The 23,221-nt window shown below is 38.9% G+C and overlaps 1 protein-coding gene across 3 annotated transcripts in view; it reads left to right on the plus strand.

Moving 5' to 3' along the window:
- Positions 1-23,221, plus strand: part of EXOC6B (exocyst complex component 6B) — a 607,614-nt gene that overhangs the window by 26,868 nt on the left and 557,525 nt on the right. The window lies entirely within an intron of this gene.

The following is a 23,221-nucleotide window of genomic DNA, read 5'->3' on the forward strand; positions in this document are numbered from 1 at the left end:
AAACTGAAGTTGCTTGTGATCACCACAGTGGAGAATGAGAAGGAAGAAGATACTACTTGTTCCTTTAGGTAGATGGAAAAATTCTACTATTTAAAATCATTGATAGAGAATATATTACTTTGACTTTAGATCCAGTTCTGTTCAGAACAGTAGCGCTTATAAAAAAGTATTGTAGGAATCAGTCTTTTCTCAGAACCCAATCCCAAATTCTGGAGTTAGACTATTGCGGATTCCATTTCTGACTCTGTTGCTTAGTCACTGTGTGATCTGAGTAAGTTACGTTCCCTTTTGTGCCTTACTTTCCTCATCTGTAAAACAAGGCTAATAAGAGCATCTGTCTTAAGAGGGCTATAGTGAGAAATAATGTGTGTCTTGTATTCAGAGCTTTTACTAAATGTTTGCGATTTTTATTACTGTTTATTCATTATTACTACATTAACCTCAAAGTAACATAAAGAGGAGTATTTAAATTTCATTATAAATTAAAGAATTCACTTATAAATATCCCACCAGATATATTTTATGACAAGCAGAATGGTGTATCTATCTGGATATCTGTCTAACTGCTTGAGTTTGAACCTTGGCTTTATTATTTACTAGCTATGTCACTTTGGTCCCATCAGCTTATGTTTGCCTCTAGTTACTTATCATTTATTTATTTATTTTTTTTGCTATTTCTTGGGCCGCCCCTGCGGCATATGGAGGTTCCCAGGCTAGGGGTCGAATCGGAGCTGTAGCCACCAGTCTACACCAGAGCCACAGCAACGCAGGATCCGAGCCGCGTCTGCAACCTACACCACAGCTCACGGCAACGCCGGATCCTTAACCCACTGAGCAAGGGCAGAGACCGAACCCACAACCTCATGGTTCCTAGTCGGATTCGTTAACCACTGCGCCATGACGGGAACTCCTAGTTACTCATCATTTAAATGAGAGATAATAATGTGACTATCCTATAAAGTTGTTATAGAAATGAAATGAATTGTTGCATTTATAGAGCTTATAAGATTGCCTGGGTGTAATGAGTGAACAATAAAATCTATATATTTTATTCTTTACAGATACTTGAAAATATATTTATAAATTTTAATTTTTAAAATAAGTTATTTCAGATTCTTTTAATGCTTTTATTTGATTGCATTTATAATTTCTAGTATCTATGTAGTATTCTACTGAGATACTATGAACCCTAAACAATAATTATCTCACATTTATGTTAGAAGTAAGTTTTTTGCTTTGCTTGCTTCATTTCTTCAAAAAATTTATTATTTTTGTAAACATTTCAGAAATACAGTTTCTCTTGCATACATTTAGACATTAAAATTCAATTTTAGGAGGTCCCATTGTGGTGCAGTGGAAATGAATCCAATTAGTATGTAGAGGATGCAGGTTTGATGCCTGGCCTCCCTCAGTGGTTTAAGGATCTGGTGTCACCATTAGCTCAGATCCTGTGTTGCTTTGGCTGTGGTATAGGATGGCAGTTGCAATTCCAATTCGACCCCTAGCCTGGGAACTTCCATATGTTGTGGTTGCAGTCCTAAAAACCAACCAACCAACCAAACAACAACAACAAAAAAAAACAAAAAACAATTTTAAGCCTTAATTTATTTTATTTTTTAATTTAATTTTATTTTTTTTGTCTTTTTGCTATTTCTTGGGCCGCTCCCGCGGCATATGGAGGTTCCCAGGCTAGGGGTTGAATCGGAGCTGTAGCCATTGGCCTACGCCAGAGCCACAGCAACGCAGGATCCAAGCCGCGTCTGCAACCTATACCACAGCTCACGGCAACGCCGGATCGTTAACCCCCTGAGCAAGGGCAGGGACTGAACCTGCAACCTCATGGTTCCTAGTCGGATTCGTTAACCACTGCGCCAGGACGGGAACTCCTTAAGCCTTGATTTAGAAAACATTTCACATGATATTGAATGTTAGGCTAGATGACCACATAAAATAATACTTGGAAATAGATTCATTGTTGTTGTTATATTATTGTCAACTTTTTCTTGTTTACCTAGTTGCATAGGCTTTTATGTTACTAGGCTGTTACTGAACTTTGTATGTGCATGAACTATTACCTGCATGTTTTCATGAATAATCATGGTGCTGCTTTGGCCTGTGTTCTCTATCTTGTGTGGTTCAGTCTTCAACATTTAAAACATAATTATATATGATATGAACTATTTTACCTAGTTACTATTTGCTGAAATATTGGACCTGGTTATGGTGTATGGGAAACCCATGAGACCAAGTGAGAAAATCTAAACTGTGTGATCATTATATGTATACTTTTCTCCTTAGTGTTAGAACCTGCTTTGCTGTCTCATAAATGTATGGTATTTAGCAGTTTGGGTCTCCAAAAGTGTATTTGATTAGTGATTATAATATCTAGCACATTGTTATTTAAAAATGTTTTAAAAATTAAAGTATAGTTGATGTGTACTATATAAATTACAGATGTACAGTATAGTGATGCACATTTTATAAAGGTTATGCTCCATTTATGTTATTATAAAATAATTAATATATACCCCATATTGTACTCCCCCCCCATATTGTACTTTTCCCCATGTTGTATCTTTGTAGTTTACCTTATACATAATAGTTTGTTCCTCTCTCTTTTTTTTTTTTAAGGGCCACACCCTTTGTTTGTTTGTTTGTTTGTTTTTGTCTTTTTGCCTTTTCTAGGGCCGCTCCTGCGGCATATGGAGTTTCCCAGGCTAGGGATTGAATTGGAGCTGCAGCTGCCAGCCTACTCCACAGCCACAGCAGCACGGGATCTGAGCCATGTCTGCAACCTAGAGCATAGCTCATGGCAACACCAGATCCCTAACACACTGAGCGAGGCCAGGGATTGAACCTGCATCCTCATGGATGCTAGTCAGATTCGTTAACTGCTGAGCCATGATGGGAACTCCTAGTTTGTACCTCTTAATCCCCTGTCTTTATTGTCCTTCCTACCTTCCCTCTCCCACTGGTAGCCACTAATTTGGTCTCAACATCTGTGAGTCTGCTTCTTTTCTGTTATATTCTCTAGTTGTTGTATTTTTTAGGTTCCACATGTAAGTGATAGCATATAGTATTTGTTTTTCTCTCACTTATTTCACTTAACATGATACCCTCTGAGTCCAACCATGTTGCTGCAGATAGCAATATCCCATTCTTTTTTGTGGCTGAGTAATATTCCTTTTTGTACATATATGTGTATATGTGTGTGGATATATATTATATTTGTGTATATATTTACACACTTTTTTAAAATCCATTCATCTGTTGATATACACCTTGGTTGCTTGTGTATCTTGGCAATTGTTAGTAATGCTGCTATGAACAGATACCTTTTCAAATTAGTGTTTTTGATTTTTTTTCGGATATATACAGGAGAGTGAAATTGCTGGATCATATATGGTAGTTCTAGTCTTAGTTTTTTGAGCAACCTCCATACCATTTTCCACAGAGCCTGCACCAAGTTACATTCCCACTAAAAGTGTTTTAGAGTTCTCCACATTTTTGCCAATACTTGTTATTTGGGGGTGTCCATCGTGGTGCAGTGGTTAATGAATCCGACTAGGAACCATGAAGTTTTGGGTTCGATCCCTGCTCTTGCTCAGTGGGTTAACCATCCGGCGTTGCCGTGAGCTGTGGTGTAAGTTGCAGATGTGGCTCGGATCCCGCGTTGCTGTGGCTCTGGCGTAGGCCGGTGGCTACAGCTCCGATTCAACCCCTAGCCTGGGAACCTCCATATGCCGAGGGAGCAGCCCTAGGAAAGGCAAAAAGACCAAAAAAAAAAAAGGAATTCAATTTTTATGTGCTTTTTTCTTTCTTTCTTTTTTTTTTTTTTTTTGCTATTTCTTGGGCCGCTCCCGCGGCATATGGAGGTTCCCAGGCTAGGGGTCGAATCAGAGCTGTAGCCACCGGCCTACGCCAGAGCCACAGCAACGCGGGATCCGAGCTGCATCTGCAACCTACACCACAGCTCACGGCAACGCCGGACCGTTAACCCCCTGAGCAAGGGCAGGGACCGAACCCACAACCTCATGGTTCCTAGTCGGATTCGTTAACCACTGTGCCACGACGGGAACTCCGCTTTTTTTCATTTTGAATTTAGGTAAGGTGAATATGAGTTCAAAGCTTAAGAATTGTGAAGGTCATAGGTACTTATTTTTCTTTGCCCTACAGAGTTATGCAAAATAGAATTATCTTTTCTGTTTGTCTTTTCCAACAGCTAAATTTTTGGGAATGAAAATGGATAAATTTACTTTACTATCCTTAGAGGTGTTCTTTTAAATTTGTTTGGTTTATAAACATTTCTTAAGTATCTACTTTGTCAGTTACTTTTAGTCTCAAGGGATGTAAGGACAAAATTAGGAGAACATAGTTTATTGAAGTTTTCTTTGGCAGTACACTCAGATTCTTAAATTGAAAAATTCTTTTTTTTTTTTTGTCTTTTTTGTTGTTGTTGTTGTTGTTGTTGTTGCTATTTCTTGGGCCGCTCCCGCGGCATATGGAGGTTCCCAGGCTAGGGGTTGAATCGGAGCTGTAGCCACCGGCCTACGCCAGAGCCACAGCAACTCCAGATCCAAGCCGCGTCTGCAACCTACACCACAGCTCACGGCAACGCCGGACCGTTAACCCCCTGAGCAAGGGCAGGGATCGAACCCGCAACCTCATGGTTCCTAGTCGGATTCGTTAACCACTGCGCCACGACGGGAACTCCGAAAAATTCTTAAATTAAAATTTGTTTGAGTAATTTTTCCGTAATGTCCATTGTTTTTCTTTGAAAGGAAAACAACTGTTCACAAAATATTAGGAATATGGGAAGTGAAATAAGAAGTAACATCCTTTATTTTGTGGTTAGTTTTTTCCAGTTGAGGGTGGGAGTAAGGATGAAATAAAATTCTCCACATGCTGATAATTACTGAAGTTGGATGATAGGTACATGTGAGAGATTCAGTTAATCTAGAACTTGAATCAAATGAAATGTTGCTTTGGCAGATGTGGTATTTTGGTCCAGCTTAGTATTTCTAGAAAATATATTTATCTAATTTGTAGTAAATTCCAACATCAAATGCTTTCTCTGACATGTGGAATCTGAAAAAAGGACAGAATGAACTTCTTTGCATAACAGATACTGACTCACAGACTTTGAAAAACTTATGGTTTCCAAAGGAGACAGGTCAGGGGGTGGGGGGATGTGCTGGGGTTGTGGGATGCCAATCCTATAAAATTGGATTGTGATGATCATTGTGCAAGTATAAATGTAATAAATTCATTGAGTAATGAAAAAATAAATAAATTTTTCTTTGTGATTTAGCATTTGACTCAGTTTGCATTTTGATAAAATTAATATTTAGTTTTAACTGAATATTGAAGTTGGAAAATAGATTATTAAAAATCAACATGGAATAATATATTACTTAAAATGAAGCATGTTTTTCTTTTTTTTTTTCAATACACAGAATATATTAAGAATACTGGTGTTTTCTAGGTAATTTTACACTATGGAAATTTTTCAAGCATGCACAGTAGTAGAGAGAAGGCATTGCTTATCTGTGTAGCTAACATGGAAGGGTGAAGGGGGTCTGGCTTAATTTCGGTAGACTGTACAAATGTAAGGGAGGCTATTAACTTGATGGCTGTAATAGATAATAAGATAATAAGAGGTAAGGTGATAAGTTTTCAAAGCACTGAGCAGAAAGTGAACTCTAGTATCCTTGAAACTCATTTCAAACTCTGCATTTCTTGTAAGAGATAAATCAAGGCCCACAGGAGTGAAGTGAATTGTTTGAGGTCATAGAGTTTAGTTAGTTGGAGAGATTGGATTTAAGTTGTTTTCTCTAACCCAACTATGGTGACTTTTCATAACTTTGGCTGTTGGCAAAGTATATTGCTTTAGCTAAGTTTTCTGTGGCTTTGAGTTTATGATAATTTTTTGTAGTGGTGCTGTATTGGAATGACTTTTGAGAGAGTCCTTACATTTCTGTTTGCTTTTTCTTTAGTCTTTTCCCTCCAGTTTATTTCCAACTTAATCACTCCTCCTCTAATACAAGATTCAGATTCTAGGATATTCACCTTTACTCTGCTTTGGTCTTCTTTTCTTATCTTTTCATGAGCTTTTTGCCTGTATTGAGCTGGGAAATTAGGAGCTCCCATCGTGGCACAGTGGAAATGAATCCGACTAGGAACTATGAGGTTTTGAATTTGATCCCTGACCTCACTCAGTGGGTTAAGGATCCAGCGTTGCCATGAGCTGTGGTGTAAGGTCGCAGACGTGGCTCCAATCTGGCACTGCTGTGGCTCTGGTGTAGGCCTGCAGCTGTAGCTCCGATTAGACCCCTAGCCTGGGATCCTCCATATGCTCTGAGTACGGCCCTAAAAAGCAAAAAAAAAAAAAATTGGGAAATTTTATGTGGCTAGCTAGCGTATCTTCCTTTAATGAGGGGATCAGAGAAAAAAGGGACATTTTTGTCTGGACTAGATAGAGGTATAGCAAGAAACAGATACTTTGTAAAAGTTCTTACCTTGTCCCTTGAGAAAACCACCCTTGTGAGGAGGAGGAACACGCTAATGCTGCTTATTTAATATGGGAAAGGATGAGACAGAGAAAATGTTGGCGTGGTCATTGGTGCCACTGGCCTCAGGCATGATGATTCCAGTTTTGGGATTTTCAGGGGGAAGCCATTCCTTTGACTCATGGCACTCCTCCCATTTTTTTTGTTTGTTTGTTTTTTGTTTTTTTTATACCTAAAGTCCCTTCCCACTAGGCTACATGTCAAAAGGGAACTAAGGTTATTGGTGGAACTGAAGTGATTAGAAGTCCTCCCAGAAGCTTAATTTATCTACTCTGTACCTTTTCTCCTGAGCTATACTGTAGCCTGAGGTATATTTGTACATTATTAATTGTGCTCTTTTGGGAAGTTTACTTTGAAATATAACCTTATTCCCTTTTGATAAATTATCTTCTTTTCTATGGGGTGCTCTCCTTCTGTGACCTAAATGAAATGGACTCCGGTCGTGAATTGAGCTAGTTGTGACCAGTGGGGATGCCTGGGAGAGTTCTTCCCCCAAATCTTGACTATCTGGAGTGGCATATAGAGGTAGAGGGCCTATATGTACTGGTAGGGGAAGGAAGGGGACTCCAGAGACATGAAAGTGGCAGTGACGAGAGGGATTCGTTTGTTAAGTCCTTATTTTAGTGCCTCATAAATAATTAATAGTACCTAATAGTTCAGCATAGAGAGGTGAATAAAATATGGTCCCTGTTCTTGAAGAGCACATTGTCTCGTGGGGAAGAGGATTATATAATCATCTGATTGTGTTATAATAGAATAAGTGTGTGTATGTATAAGGGAGGACAGATAAAGTAGTGATTAGTTCTTTGAAATGAAGTACTTTTTTTTTTTTTTTTTTTTCTGGCTGTACCCGAGGCATGTGGAAGTTCCCTGGCCAGGGATTGAACCTGCACCACAGCTGTGACCTGTGCCACAGCTGTGGCAATGCCGGACCCTTAACCTGGAATTTCCTAAACAGAGGTACTTTGTGAGCTGCACTTGACATGTTGAACTCAAAATTTATTTTTAAATAAGCAAGTATATTAATTTTCTATGGCTGCTGTAATAACTTACCACAAATTTATGGCTTAAAATAATGCAAATTTGTTATATACTTCTGTAATTCAGAAATGTGACATGAATCTCACTGAGCTAAAATCGAGGTGTCAATAACTCCTTTCTGGAGGCTCTAGGGGAGAATCCATTTCCTTGCCTTTCCAGCTTTTGGGGGCCATCTGTGTTCCTTGGCTTGTGGCCTCCTTCCTCTGTAGCCGAAGATAGCAACAGAGCCTCTCTCTGACCCTGCTTCCATCCTCATATCTCTTTCTCAAAGTGTCATAGTCTTTCTCCCTCTTCTGCTTTTCAAAACCCTGATGGTTACATTGCATCCATCTAGAAAATACAGGTTAGTCACCTTATGTCACAGCTGATTGTCACTTCAGTTCTACCAATAACCTTAGTTCCCTTTTGACATGTAGCCTAGTGTATTCACAGTTCTGGGGATTAGACATGGGCTTCTTTGGGGGGCCATTACTCTGCTTCCCACAGGAAAGGATAGTTTTTATGTCATTCCCCTGTTTAAAAATTTGGACTTGGTTAACTTTATTGCTTATAAGAGAGGTTGTTATTTTGGGCGCATCCAAATGTGATGAAATGTGTGATTCCTTTCACTGCAGTAATGATCACGTAGAAATTTTGTAAAAGTTTTGGGAGGACCTGTCAGAGGCCTAGCCTGGCTTTGCAGGCCTTTTCAGTCTAGCCCTGGCCTGACTCTAGCTCTCCTTTTCTCCCCACCCTATCTCCCACCCTGGGTAATCTGTCTTTGTAGCCTCGTGCTTCTCAAACCTGGCTATACCTCAGAGATGTGTGTGAAATGCTATAAAATTATGTATCCAAGACTCCTTCCCTTTCCAGCCAGTGTTGAGAACCACTGATACAAGCCACACTGGATTGTTATTCCTGGAGAATTTCATTGCTGTCCTTTCTTCCCCTTTCCTCTACTGGATCCACTCCTAGTATTTTTTTCAAGGTCCAGGTGAGATAGCGCCTCTTCTGTGATGTTTTCTTGACTTACTTCCTATTAGGACTTCTCTGTTCTTTCTTTTTTGCTTAGATTTCATGCTTTCATGCTTTTTGTATTTCTCTTACAGCAGTTAGCTCCTTATGTTTAGTTCACGTTTGTTTCCTGATTAGGCTATGAATTCCTTGCTCTAGCACCCAGTACAGTAAATGAGTCATGTTAGGTACTCACTGTTTATTTTGATCATTTATCAAGTAAAAGTCACTAAACTCATTAGTTTGCTTATGTTTAGTCATAATATATCAGTACTTTCTCTAGGAAGTAGACAGGAAATAGAAATTTATAAAGTGGTAGGAACTGAATAAAGTGTTTCTGATTATTAGGGTGCTTTATATGAGTAAACTTTCTTTTTCTGTTTGTGGGTCCGCACCTCACCAACATATTTGCGTGATATTCACTAAATTTCAAGATTACATTTAAGATTGTTTGACGTTGACTTAGGGGAGCTTCGGAGGGAGGATCACTTGAAAGCTAGGCAGTTATCATTGCAGGGCAGCTGATACCGAGTTAGGTTAAGAGGTACATGTGATGGCCAGTCTGGAGAGTCGTGCTATAGGTATTAAGATGCCATAGACAGAGAAACGATACTTTCAAATATGAGCTCCAAACCCAAAGTCCAATGGCAGTTATCTATGTTTAATCAAAATTGAGCTGCTTCTAACAAGGGCAGCTCTATACAGCCTGAGACAGGATTTCTCTATTTATATAATAGTTAATGAGTTCACTGAGCAACCTGGCAATGGTTAGTGGGAGGGCAATTAGTTATTCATAAATTTTTATTCATCTCTTATCCCTAATACGAAGGAACACCTACCTCCCTTTTGGAATGAGATTTAGAGTAGCTCCTGCTTACACATGATGGCTTTGGTGGAAAGATTGAGGCTGAGTTTAGTTCTCTCAGTATTTCTTCTCTTCCATTTTATTAATACGTCTTCAGACTATCTACCAGCTTTTTGCCCATGTCCTATTTATTGTTCTGGGTACAAGTTATTCTGGCATCTTTTTCTCTGATACACCTTAATCTTCCTGGTCCATCTTTACCTGCCCAGTGGCAAAAGGGGCTCATCCCCTGGTTGAATTTTCCCCCTTGAATGGTGTTTCCTGAAGCTCTACCTGATGATTTCCTCTTATATCTCATTGTCCTTTCAACCATTTTCTGCCTCACAACCATACCTACTGGTCCAGGCCTACTTCAGGTGGCTGTGATCTTTTTTTTCCTAACTTCTCCAGCTGGTTAAGTAGTTGATTTTCTTTGCTTCTAAAGAATATTGTTCATATCTCTGTTACTTACAACATTATTTTTACTTATCAATTCTTCCTTTCCTTCAAGACTAAACATTTTATACTTCTGCGAGTGTTATATTCGGAATCAGTGCATCATAGTAATATTTGGGATGGGTGAGGGGTAGGCCTTTATTTTCTAAAGTTATTATTGTGAGTGCAGCCTGTTCTTAGGCAGATCAGTTTTAAGAAATAGTATATGGAGTTCCTGTTGTGGCGCAGTGGTTAACGAATCCGACTAGGAACCATGAGGTTGCGGGTTCGATCCCTGCCCTTGCTCACTGGGTTAACGATCCGGCGTTGCCGTGAGCTGTGGTGTAGGTTGCAGACGCGGCTCGGATCCCACATTGCTGTGGCTCTGGCGTAGGCCGGTGGCTACAGCTCCGATTAGACCCCTAGCCTGGGAACCTCCATATGCCGCAGGAGCGGCCCAAGAAATAGCAACAACAACAACAAAGACAAAAAGACCAAAAAAAAAAAAAAAAATAGTATATGTGGGAGTTATGGGTCTGAGGTGGATTTTTTTTTGTCTTTTTGGGGCCGTACCCTCAGCACATTGAGGTTCTCAAGCTAGGGGTTGAATCAGAGCTGTAGCCACTGGTCTACGCCACAGCCACAGCCAAGCCAGACCTGAGCCATGTCTGTGACTTACATACACCACAGCTCACCGCAACACTGGATCCTTAACCCACTGAGTGAGGCCAGGGATCAGACTCGAGTCCCCTTGGATACTAGTTGGGTTGGTTAACCACTGAATCATGACGGGAACTCCTGAGAAGGATTCTTGAGAGGCTGTTTGTCCACTTACTATTTGAAAAGTCTTTGCGTATTCTTTGTATACCTTTTGTGTGGTCTGTGTCTGAAGATCACTGCCTTGAAGTAATCCTTGTGCATCAGGTTACATGTAAAGGAAATAGTCATAGCACCAATGTACATAATACCTTAAAACATGGAAACAACTTAAATGTACAGTAGCATTGATAAGTAAATTATTGTATGTTCATAAGGGAGAACATTATACAATAATGAAAATGGATGATACGGTAGAACAATACAGATCGGGCTCTTTATTTGGGATAATACAGAAAAAAAAGAGAGCACAAAAGAATATAGTCTTATATTCCCTTTGTATAATATTCAAGAATAAGCCAAATAACCAGCATTGTGCCTATGTGTATGGTAGAATATAAAGAAGAACAAAGAAATAGTCATCACAGACTCAGGGTAATGGTTACCTCTGGGAGAAGAATGTGAGATAGTGTTTAGGGAGGGATTCTTGGTAGGGAGCAAGTAAATTTGGGCAAATCATCTAACCTTTTAACCTCATTCTCTTTGACCGTAAACTGGAATAATATAACTACTTTGTGAAAGTTGTGAGAATTAGTGAGATAAACTATATAAAGCAGTTTGTGCAGTCTGGATGATAGTTAATACTAAATAAATGGTAATATTTTCCTGTTTTTTTGTTTCTCTCCCTGTAACCTGAAAGCAGATGCTATAGGCTTTTGGTAGGGAGAATATATTTAAAAAAAAAAGTGGATGAAATTGAAATAAGAAGAAAACCTAGAAATAAGGATAAGGAAACTCTGTTATGCAGCTTTGTGTCATATGTTTTGCTAGTTTGGGCACATCATTTTATTTAATCTTCGAAATAACCGTGAGGTCAGATTCAGTTATAACAGCCAGAGTTAACATATATTTTGCGGCACTGGTTTCATTTTCACCATTTTTCATCAGATTGGTTAAGTAACTTTCCCAGCATTCTACATACAGTAAGTGGTAGAGCCGAGATTTGAATCGAGTTTTTTTTTCCACTGTGCTTTTTATTAATAATTAAATATGACTTGAAAGTTGCTGGAAAATAGCTGGTAGTCTACATTCATTGTACATATAAATGCTCACAGAAGAATTTAACTGAGATATATTCCAAGAAAGAGCTATTGAAGAATTTTATTTGTTTGTTTGTTTATTTGGTGTTTTAGGGCCGCACCTGCGGCCTATGGAGGTTCCCAGGCTAGGGGTCGAATCGGAGGTGCAGCTGCTGGCCTACACCACAGCCACAGCAACAACGCCAGATCTGAGCCATGTCTGCACCCTCCACCACAGCTCACATCAAGGCCGGATCCTTAACCTGCTGAGCAAGGCCAGGGATTAAAGCCACATCCTCATGGGTACTAGTGGGATTCGTTTCTGCTGTGCCACAATGGGAACTCCTATTGAAGAACTTTAGATTATATGCATTTCCAGGGAGGGACTCCATTTTCTGTGGCTGTGCAGGAGACGCTGGTCAAACTAATGTAGTTTATTCTGGGCCTCTGGGATTAATTCTAATTTAACAGGATCTATTCTGGAATGCTGAGGCTGGAAATTATTTGAAATTGAAATTTTAGTGAACTCAAGATTACAAGGCAAAAACTAACAACGTCGATTATTGAAGAACAAACGTCTCATATGCTGACTGTCTTAGGTGTTGACCGTAGTGAAGCCAGACGATAGTGTGCAGTCAGATTTACAGTATACTCCAAGGATTAAAAAGATGACTTCATCGATAATTGCTTATCTACTAGGTGCATATCCTTTGGGTATTGACTCCTTCCCAGCTGTGTTTGATCTATCGTCATTGTTATTTCTTAACAAGCGTTTATATAGCCCTTGGTTTTAAATTCATTTTTAATTGGCCTGTTTTCAGTTCAGACAGTATGGTTACTATTGCTTTCAATTTAAGCAGACAGATAAAGTTAAGTGGCTTTTAGAAACCATTCAGAGAGATGTGGTGATATCAAGAAGTATATCCCCAGCTCTAGTTAACTTTTAGTACCAACAGCAATCCTCTAGTCTAATTTTCTAGACCTTTGTTTTCTACTCAGCACTTAGAAAAAAGTGGAGAAAAAAGCTGTTAAAATGGATCACTTGCATCTTGCTTTTTTGTACATTACTTAAGAAATGAGCTATGAACCATTTGTTTACTATTTTAGCTTAAAAAATTTTAGGAACCACAGTAAGCTGCAAACTTTTCATGGAACCGCTTTGTGTCCCAGAAACTATTTGCAGGATCTTTTAATAAGCTAATTATTGAGCTTTTAAAAAAGTCCCCATTTTTACATTAATTTAAGTTTGTTCTCTGTTGAAGAACATATTGTGGATTGGGACGCCCCTGCAGCAGTTGAGGTGTTTGTTGATGGATACTAAGTACATCATTTTTTTCTTATTTGTATTTTATTGGGAAAAAAAAGATCCCTCTTTTGGTTGTAGAAAACTCCTTCCTTACTGCATCTATGTAACTGGTTTTTCTTATGGTTTATTTGATTGTACTCAATAAATCCAAATTAAATCCAAATTCCTTGGATTTAAGCATTAAAAAAGTTATCTCAGGAGTTCCCGTTGTGGCGCAGTGGAAACGAATCTGACTAGGAACCATGAGGCTGCGGGTTTGATCCCTGGCCTCGCTTAGTGGGTTGAGGATCCAGTGTTGCCCTGAGCTGTGGTGTAGGTTGCAGACGCAGGTCAGATTCCGCGTTGCTGTGGCTGTGGTGTAGGCCAGTGGCTGTAGCCCTGATTGGATCCCTAGCCTGGGAACCTCCATATGCCGCTGGATCGGCCCTATAAAAGGCAAAAAGACAAAAAAAAAAAAAAAAAAGAAAAAAATTATCTCAGTAACTATTTCTAGTGCTCCCTTGGAGTGGAGATGTTCTTTGTGGTAGAGGCTGGGAATACACTCAACAGACCAATCCATTTCAACTGTTAGAGAGCAAGGGGGTTTATGGCTGCCAGGTAGAAATTCCTTTTCCTGATTAGCTTTGTGCTGGTCCTGAGTGTGGCACCCATAAGGGGTGAGGGGCTATGAACATCTATAGTTTATAAAATTTATAAAAAAGAAAAAATCAGAGATTTTGCTTTCTGTCAATTTGATGCTATAAACAGTAATCTCTTCCCCCTGAACTCTGGGGAGTATTAGTGTATGAATGTGTCAAGTTCTGCCATTCTGCCTTCTGCTGCCCCAGCTTTTTATCAAGCAAAATTCCTAATTTCCAGAAACATAGAAAGCCGAATCACCTAGATTCAATAAATATTAACATTTGCCATATTTACTTTATACATATTTTCCTCTTTGAGCAGCAAATTAGCTTTTTATTTTACAGTTGAGAGAGAATTAATATGGTTGGTATTATCAGCTAGTAGTTCTGATTTTCACATTCTTCCTGAAAGGTAGAAGATTTTGACTTCTGAGTCAGGAAATGAAGCCGTTTTCTTTCTGAGGCTAATCCTGGTACAGACATTAAACATATAATCACACCCACCTTTTAGGAGCTTGGGAGGCACAGCTAAAACGAGGATGCAGGAGACTGATAGCGTTAGTTCACATTCAGCTCAGGAGATATGGAGTCGTTGTCAAGAACCCCGTGGTCTCCAGGCTGTAGCTCAGCAGGTTAACAGCACACACCCATCCTAGTCTCTCTCCCAGACTTTTTCATCCTCTATTCCCTGGAGGTAGGGATGAAGCAGGGAGAGGAAGGATAGAAATAAACTAGCATTTATTGATTGAAGTTAGATGGATTACAGATCTTAGTTCATTTAATATTATTATTAGTGTTCTTATAGATATTAATATCCCCATTTTAGAGCTGAGGAGACTGAGGTTCAAATAAATAAATAATTTGCCCAGAGTCACATGCTGGTAGTAAGAGGAGGAGGAGTATTTTTGAATTAAAAAAAAAAAAACCCAACCTATATTATTTTCAGGTCATTGTTATGAGAGGATATCAGGCATATTTGAATTAGGGATCTCAGGTGAAAAATGGTTCTTTTAGCATCTTATAGTTGGATAAATTGTTTAAGTCTCACGTGATTTGGCAATCTGGGTGGGACTTGTTAATACTGCTTAGAAGATAGTTGACAAAAGTTTTAGTTCCTTTGGGACTTGAGAGGGCTTGATAGTGCTAAGTGAAGAACTTACAGTTATTCATGTTATGCTTTTCCTCACCCTGATAAAGAAATAGTGGAAAATTACAAGCTAAACCAGCCTAAATGTTGCTGAATTCCACTACATCAGCATTCTCAGAAGAGATGGTGCCAAATATGGCACCACACCCAAAATCAGCCAGTCACACCCAATTAAACAGCCTAAATCAGGACTTCAGTGGAGAGGCTGTGACTCATCCCAGGATCCTGGAGAAAAAGCTGATACGAAGATCTAAGGAGGAAACTCAAGCAAAGAATGCTCAGGGTTTTGCTGGTAAAATGGGAACATTCTTGATATTTCTGAAGGATATAGGTTGCTAAGAATCTCCAGTTCTCTGGAATTCCCATTGTGGCTCAGCAAGGTTATGAACCTGTCATAGTGTCTGTGAGGATATGGGTCGATCCCTGGCCTCATCCAGTGGGCTGAGGATCCGGCGTTGCCCCAAGCTGTTGCTGTGGCTGTGGTGCAGGCCTGCAGCTGTAGCTCTCATTCGACCCCTAGCCTGGAAACTTCCATATGCCACAGGTGTGGCTATAAAAAGAAAAGGGGAAAAAAAAAAAAAAAAAAAAAAAGAATCTCCAGTTCCAGAGTGCTGCTAATACAAGTGTTGATGCAAGGTAGTTTGCTAGGTTCATGCACAGGCTAAATGGCCATAGCCTTCACCTTCATCTTTTTTTTTTTTTTTTTGTCTTTTGTCTTTTGTCTTTTGTTGTTGTTGTTGCTATTTCTTGGGCTGCTCCCCCGGCATATGGAGATTCCCAGGCTAGGGGTTGAATCGGAGCTGTAGCCACCAGCCTACGCCAGAGCCACAGCAACGCGGGATCCGAGCCTCGTCTGCAACCTACACCACAGCTCAGGGCAACGCCGGATCGTTAACCCACTGAGCAAGGGCAGGGATCGAACCCACAACCTCATGGTTCCTAGTCGGATTCGTTAACCACTGTGCCACGACGGGAACTCCAACACCTTCATCTTAATACCGATATTTGTACTAGATATTTTAAATAACAAGAATAGATGACATTTATTGAGTACTTACTTTGTGCAGGCCCTATTCTAAGCAGTTTTACACATATTAACTCTGTTAATACAACAGCCCTATGAGGCAGATCCGAGGAAACAAGCTCAGAGAGGTTGAGTAATGGAAAGATCATGGCTAGGTAAAGAAACTGGAATTTGAATCGAGGGAGTCTAGGTCTAATGTTTTTGCTTTTAACAACTGTGCTGTATCAAAACTGTTATGCTCTATTAGAAAAACACTATAAGATAGGTATTATCTCATTTTTAGTAAGTTTTTTAAGGTGAAGCTTGAATAGGAAAAATGTGAATATTGAGTATTAGTAAATTTTTTTAATCATGTCTTTCTTATCTATTTCAGATGGCTTGAGGAGTCTTTCTTTTAGTCTTTTGAATTTGTAGTACCGCATCCCAGAAATTAGACAAGTAATCTCTTTCTGGATCTTAACTACAACCTTCTTGAAGTTAGTGTTATAATTAAAAGTAAATTGTAATCTTGAATTTCACTCTTACGGAAAATGAGGAAGAAGAAAAACCTTAGAGATTGAGGCCTGTAGGCTTTTTCACAGATCTTCTGAGATGAATTCACAATTGGTATTAGTTGAAAGAGTCACTGACAGTATGCAGTATATTTAATGTTGTTAGGTACTTGTTCAGAGTTCTCTGTGAGGTATCTTTGTGACCAGATTGCCTCTCTAGTTTCTAGCTGTTTTCTCTAAGTTTCTATAGCTCATAGGACATAGAACTTAGCATTTAAAGACTTAACTCAGTGTTGATGTCATCCTCACCGACCCGTCATTAGCCTGATTAAGGTGCTTATGTTCTACTTGGAAAACAGTGTCCTTGCTGGTGTTTCTGCTGCATTCTTTTTTTTTATTTTTTCAACAAATATATAGTTACCAATGTCTGCTAAGTTTGAGATGCTGTGCTCAGCACTGAGTGTATCAGCAGGAAACAAGACAGATATCATCTTGCCCTGGCAGACTCTATTGTCTGCTTATTTGGTCAGTCCATTTTCTCTACCATTGTCATTCACGGTTTCTAAAATTCAGGTCTGATCTCTGCTGGTTCTCTTTTGCCTACATCAGACTTGTCATCATAGTCAAGTTGTAGCATACCTTAACAATTCAAGTGACTTTCCCAAAGAAGCCATCCTTGATCTCTCCTCAGAAGCATAAATAATTATTTTCTTATCCTTATCCAGAGAACTTTGTAAAAATTCTTATCAGAGTATTTATTGTATTATATTATAGTTGTTTGTATCCATTTCCTCTCATAGTTTATGAGTTTCTTGAAATCAGTGATAGTATTTTATTTATTATTGTTTTATCCTCAGTGTCGAATATGGAATCTGTACTGTAGGTGCTCCGTGAAAATTTGAATTAAAGTATATTCTTAGTACTTTCTATCATATCATGTATGTGTCTTGTTTTTCCAATTACTAGGTTATATAGACTGTCTTATAATTTCTTTGCATTCCTTCTGATATCCAGGCTGATGCAAAGAACACAATATGTCCTTAAAAATATTTACTGATTATTATTAGTCTTTCAGTATCTTCCATTTTACCTCTGTTGTTTAGAGACCTCTTGTTTTACAGAATGCCTTACTATATTTAAAAAATCCAGTTTATATAAAAGGGCCTTATTTCTATGATGTTCCTGTCTTAAACAACAGCTTGTTGCTATTGTGGCTGGTAAGCTGGATCTTGCTTGCTTGCTTCTGTTTGGCTGCTAGAATACTCAGAAATTTGTGGCTCACCTTCAGAAAAGATATGATTTCTTGATACACATCTTGTGTATCATCTTCACTTTTAGTCTGAGGTTGCTGCCCTTTGTATTGATTGCTTTCCTACTTTTAATTTTATTTAATGTTATATTGTTTATATATATCTATATAAAAAATATACATGTATATATTTTTAGGGCCACACTTAACGGCAAATGGAAGTTCCCAGGCTAGGAGTTAAATTGGAGCTGCAGCTTCCGGCCTACAGCACAGCCACAGCAATGCCAGATCCGAGCTGCAGGTGTGACTTATGCTGCAGCTCGTGGCAACACCAGATCCTTAACCCACTGAGCCAGGCCAGGGATTGAACCCACATCCTCATGGATACTAGGTGGCTTCTTAACCCCCTGAGCCACAGTAGGAACTCCCTCAACTAGGAACTTTATCAATATATAAAATGACAGTTCTTTCATTACTAGTATTAAAGTATATTATGATTTGATTTTAAGTCTCTTTATTATTGTGCTCTGCAGAATGACCAATTTGTTATTTGCGCTACACGTGTGGGATTTACTGTTGCTGCCTGTTTATATATTTATGGATATTGAATGTTACCCTCCTAAAAGATTGCTGGTATTTATGAATTTTTCATATAGAACTGGGTGGTGATGTAATGAATTGAATAATAAAATATGTCAACACTGGCAAGATCTGCAAAACCCAGTGAACCAGTGTTTTTCAAATGACCAATGCCTGATGTTATAAAGTCATGCATGGATAAACGATTCATTTCACATGTATGATGGATGAATGAATTTAATCTAAAACTCATCAGGAGTTCCCGTTGTGGCGCAGTGGTTAACGAATCTGACTAGGAACCATGGGGTTGCGGGTTCAATCCCTGCCCTTGCTCAGTGGGTTAAGGATCCGGTGTTGCCGTGAGCTGTGGTGTAGGTTGCAGATGTGGCTTGGATCCCATGTTGCTGTGGCTCTGGCGTAGGCCAGTGGCTGCGGCTCCGGTTCGACCCCTAACCTGGGAATCTCCATATGCCACGGGAGCGGCCCAAGGAAATGGCAAAAAGACAAAAAAAATATAAATAAATAAATAAAATAAAACTCATCAGATTTTGAGGTCGTATCATAAATCTGTAGATATATATATGTGTGTGTGTGTGTGTATATATATATATATATATATATATAGAGAGAGAGAGAGAGAGAGAGAGAGAGAGAGAGAGAGAGAGAGAGATCTGAAAAGGCTTTAAAAATACTTTGTTTTTTTTCCAACTATGCAAGCCTGGGTTTTCTTTATACTCAAATCAAAACCCCATATTTTAATAGATTTAATGCAGAAATAGTTACAGAATCCATGTCTTCTGATAAGCCAGATATTAAAGATATTTGCACAAATGCAAAACTCATTCTTCCAACTATTTTTTGTTTATTTCAGAATATGTAATTTTTCATAAAGTATATTTTTTGATAATATAAATGTTAATATTAAATGAGTTAATACTTTCTGATTTTCAGTTTTCTTTTCAAACACGGGAAATATTGATATATAAAATCAGTGTAAATAAAAGTTCTTTAGGGTTATCAATTTTCTTAAGTAGTATAAAGGGGTTCTTGGTTTAAAATGTTTAAGACTAAAGGAAACTTAAGAGACATGACAGCTGAAGGTAATTCATGATTCTGGACTGGATACTCTCCAGGAGGAAATGAAAACTCTTTAAAGAACATAATTGGGACAGTTAACAGGATTGGAATATGGACTGTGGATTAATTATAATTATATCAATTAAATTTTTTGAATTTAATAACTATTATAGTTAGGTAAGAGAGGAAATACACACTGTAGTTTTAAGGGTATAAAACATGCAACATATTCTCAAATGGCTTAGAAGAATAAACATACATGTATATAAAGAGATTGATAAAACAAATGGCAAAAACAAATTGGTGAATTTGTGTAATGGCTAAATAGGATTTCTCTGTATTATTTGTAAAATGTAAAATTATTTAAAAATAAAAATTAAAAAATTATGAAGCAATGAATCTCTTAGAAGTAGATTTTACAGATTAATTGGTGAGTATTTTATTGTACTTGTAAATGACAGGTTTTGAGCATTTGATAGCTGGCTGAGTCCTTTGGCGTTTTCACCGTTTTTCCTTGTACTCTGCTGCCCCCTAGTGACTTATATGCTCATCAGCAATTCATTTTGCAGGCACAGTAAGTGGGGAATTTAAATCACTGTAGTCATCATTTCTTTCCTTTTCTTTTTTTTGCTTTTCAGGGCTGCACCCACAGCATATGGAAGTTTCCAGGCTAGGGGTTAGATTGGAGTTGGAGCTGCTGGCCTACATCACAGCCACAGCAATGCAGGATCCGAGCTGCCTCTGTGACCTACACCACAGCTCATGGCCATGTAGGATCCTTAACCCACTGAGCAAGGCCAGGGATCGAACCCTCATCCCCATGGATCCTAGTAGGGTTCTTTACCACTGAGCCACGACAGGAACTCTTGTAGTTATCATTTAAAAATAGCTTAGTAAAAGTAAAAAAGTAAAAAAAAAAAAAATTTTTTTTTGGTGGGGGTTGAGGAAGATACTGCTGTGAAGCCACATTTCATGATCTTCTTTTTCTCCTAATTTTTAAAAAATCGTGTTTTTGTTCTTGTGGTTCCTCTCTACTTATCTCCCTTTTTCCTCTTCTTTTAAAGATAGTATTTATTGGTTCCTCATCTGGCAGAAATAGTAAAACTCACGGTATTTTCTTTCCCTCTCTCTTTTTCCTTAACACAAATATTAGTCAAAAATGCTATCTTAATGTTTTACTTTATAGTCTTAAAATGTTTAGAATTCTGCTCACCCATAATCTCTTATTTGCAATTTGAAAATTCCAAAAGCTCTGAAAACATTTGTGGTTAAAGCTGTCTAAATTCATTTGACCACAAAACCTGATGTTAGTTGACATGAGGCAGTGAATATTTCCTATGTTTTGTTGCAGAGTTACCAATGTGATTGATTGGGGAATGCTTCTTAAGATCTCCCTGGGGATGTTATGTATAATAAATGATATGTGCACTGTATTTGCTTTTTTTTTTTTTTTTTTGTCTTTTTTTTGTTGTTGGTTGTTGTTGTTGTTGCTATTTCTTGGGCCGCTCCCGCGGCACTTGGAGGTTCCCAGGCTAGGGGTTGAATCGGAGCTGTAGCCACCGGCCTACGCCAGAGCCACAGCAACGCAGGATCCGAACCGCGTCTGCAACCTACACCACAGCTCACGGCAACGCCGGATCGTTAACCCACTGAGCAAGGGCAGGGACCGAACCCGCAACCTCATGGTTCCTAGTCGGATTCGTTAACCACTGAGCCACGACGGGAACTCCCGTATTTGCTTTTTAAAATAAACAAAATTCTGAATTATGAGGAATTTCTGCCTCAAGGATTTTAGATTAGGGAATGTAGACTTTTACCTATAACTTAGCTTTGACTCCCAGTTATTAGGTATGAAGCACCACTAGCTTATACTATGTTCTATCTTTTCTCTCTTATTTATTTCTTTATTTTTGGCTCTGGGCCAGGGTTTGAACCTGTGCCACAGCAGTGACTTCAGCCATAGCAGCGACAACATCAGATCCCTAACTTGCTGAGCCACCAGGGTTCTAAGTTGTATAATTTCCACATATTGTTTTTATTTTTATGTATGTATGTATTTATTTATTTATTTTACTTTTTTATTTGCTTTACTTACGCTGTTTTTAACAAATAATGTATTACATTACAGAATTTTAAAATGTACAAAGAAAATAAAAATCTCCCATAATTCGAGCACCAAGACATAATTAGTATTAATGAAATTGTAGTATATATTTCCCTGCAGACATTCATATGTACATAGTCGTATTTTTAAGATTTTTAAGACCATTTTCTGAACATCATCAAAGAATTATCTAAGAAACAAAACAGAATAATTTTGAGAAGCAATAGAATTAAATATAAAATTTTAAATTAGTTTAAAATATTTACAAATTAGTAATATAAACTAATTCCAAAAGTTAAAAAAAATATGTGTTCTATTTGTGAAAGAAAATAAACCGAAATTCAAAGTTTTTAAACAAAAATTTGACAACCACCTCCTGAGTTTTCCTGCAGTCTTAAGGTCCCTAGAAGAGTTAGGATACTTTCAATCAAAGGAAGAAAGAAAGGTATGTATAATAGTGATATCCCAAACTCGAAGGTAATGCTAATTGCTAAACCCTTGGGTTGAATAAGGAAGATAATTGTAGCAACCATGTTTCCCACCATTAACTCCAAGGAAGGGGCTATCATAGCATCAAGAGCTATATAGCTTTAACATTTAGAAATACAGCCTGGTTTTATGTCTGAAGAGTCATAATGGGGCGGGTGGGAGAGTCGTTACAATAGGACACATTTTACAAAAGGCCTCACTGTTTACTTTACTTAAATGGCAAATTAAAAATTAATTTACAAAAGCTTTTAAGGAAAATATGACATATAAATTGGATATTAAATTTGTTTTACTGTACTCTAGATCAATTCAACTACTAGCATTTTTAAATTAGGACATTCCAAATATACTGAATCAATATAGCATTATAGAGTTTCTGCTGTGGCGCAACAGGATGGGCAGCGTCTTGGGAGCACAGGGAGGAAGGAACAATCCCCGGACCGGCCCAGTGGGATAAGGATATGGCATTGCCACAGGCTTAGGTCAAAGCTGTGGCTCCGATCTGATCCCTGGCCCAGGAACTCCATATGCTGCAGGCCGGCCTGTAGCAGGGTTAAACAAAGTTTTCCAGCGCTAATTCAAGAACACAGATGCCAACAAGAACAAAGGTATCACCTGGGGAGAGGAGATGCTGATGGAGTTCTTGGAGAATCCCAAGAAGTACATCCCTCTGAGAGAGATGCATCACCCTTGGAAGAAATTTTCAGGTCTAGCCATGGCTGGTAGTTTTCAAGGAGCAAGACAGGCCTATGTCGTTTACATTTCACTTCACCACAAACAGCACAGCTACGACTTTGAGGAACCAACTCTTGAAGTCCTCACTGCTTGGGTTTATATTTTATCGTGAAGAGTATATTTGAAGAGGGAATCAGGTTCTAATGAACAGTAGAATGTGACAACTCCAGCAACAAATGACCAGAAGATCATTAAAACATGAAGATAACCTGTTGAGCAGGGAGGCGGCGCTGAGGCACAGCGGCAGCAGGCAGAACACTGGGTACTGGCGACAAATCTCGCGTCCCACGTCCAGCCGCAGACGCTGCTTCAGCGTCTCCCCCATCGTCCGCATCCAGGGCGCCATCTCCGTCGGCGTATCTGAAGCTGCACTGCAGACTGCGGCTGAGGTCGAGGGGAACCCCCATCAACCACCCGCGACGCCCCCCCCCACCCCCCCCCGCCTCCCCCGAGCACCTCCGCGCGGAGAGCTGGCGACCAGCAGACGGTCAGCGGGCTGCAGCCGCCCACCAAAGCCCCACCCGAGGGCGCCCCCTCACATACATACTCTTTTTTCTATACTATATTTTGTCACTCTTAATCAGATCCTCTTTTTGTCTTAGAGTTGCAGATAAATATGTGCC

Source organism: Sus scrofa, chromosome 3 (assembly GCF_054392235.1).
Source record: "Sus scrofa isolate SSC_HxYL_T2T_F1_AM1 chromosome 3, Sscrofa_HxYL_maternal_Yorkshire_Landrace_v2.0, whole genome shotgun sequence".
NCBI classification, from domain to species: domain Eukaryota; kingdom Metazoa; phylum Chordata; class Mammalia; order Artiodactyla; family Suidae; genus Sus; species Sus scrofa.